The sequence below is a fragment of the Condylura cristata genome, unplaced genomic scaffold (genome assembly GCF_000260355.1).
Source record: "Condylura cristata isolate star-nosed mole 26May11 unplaced genomic scaffold, ConCri1.0 scaffold00046, whole genome shotgun sequence".
In the NCBI taxonomy this organism is placed as follows: domain Eukaryota; kingdom Metazoa; phylum Chordata; class Mammalia; order Eulipotyphla; family Talpidae; genus Condylura; species Condylura cristata.
In genome coordinates this window covers 280,301-281,388 of record NW_004567147.1, presented here as the reverse complement: position 1 = coordinate 281,388, position 1,088 = coordinate 280,301, and positions in this window count along the sequence as shown.

Genomic DNA, 1,088 nt, shown 5'->3' with positions numbered 1-1,088 from the left:
TGTAAAATGTGAAAAGCTGCTGGAATACCCCTGGCTGCCCAGACTGAGGAGAAATGCCAGCTCATTGACAAGATTTACACTGCCAAAAGGGGGTTGCATGGATAAGACACCTTTAGAGAATGCCAGACTAGAGAAACACTCAGTAAATAGAAGGTGTTTACAGAAAATTGATGAGAGCCATCTTAATTGTGACAGGAACTCAACACCATGATGCTTGACCTGAAGGAAGAGAAGTTCATACATTCAAAACAAGAACGGATGACACAGATACTGAAAGAGTCCACATTCCTAGAAGAGCTCATGAGTGTCACTACACCACTAGGCGCGTCCCCAAACCTTCCAGGAGGTGCAGAGCCAAGCCCTGAAGCCCTGGATCATCAAACAGGCCTGTCCCCTCCCTTCCACACAGGTCTCTGCCTGCAGATTCTATTCCCCCACCTCTGTCTTCACCCAAGGGACAAGAGGCCCGTGGGTGCTGGGAGCCCTCTCCTTGGGCTTCAGTTCCTCAGTGTCACATGCTAGACACAGCAATCAACTTTTCCAACCTAAAGTATTTTGGAATCCCTAGAACACACCAAGAAACGTGTGACTGTCTTTATATTTACAGAACATTTGGACTATCTCAGCAGTAAAAAAACAAGTTTTTACCATTCTTTTCAAAGACATTGACAACAGAACTGAGCTTATCAGAGGGAAAGAGGGCAAGGCGTTGGAGTAAGGTGGAAGGGGTCTAAATGTATTAATAATAATAATTAATAAAACAAATATTTAAGGTTGGACCTCCCTGGTGGCACAGGAGATAGTCTTAGCACTATCAAGCTATCCAGCACTGCAGCAGGAGTTAGATCTCCGGCCAGGAAGCTGATCCACAGCAGACCTCTCCTGTCTCACCTGCTGCTCCCCTCAGCAGTGTATTTCATCAATCTGCCTATTCAGCTACCCACTCTTCTCACCCCCTACCTTGGGCCTACATACTACCTCTTCTATACATATACTTATGTATACAACAACAACAAAAAAAAATCTTAAAACAAAAAGAAAAGGAAGGAAATCTCAGGGGGGAACCCCAGGTCTTTTTTTTTTTTTTT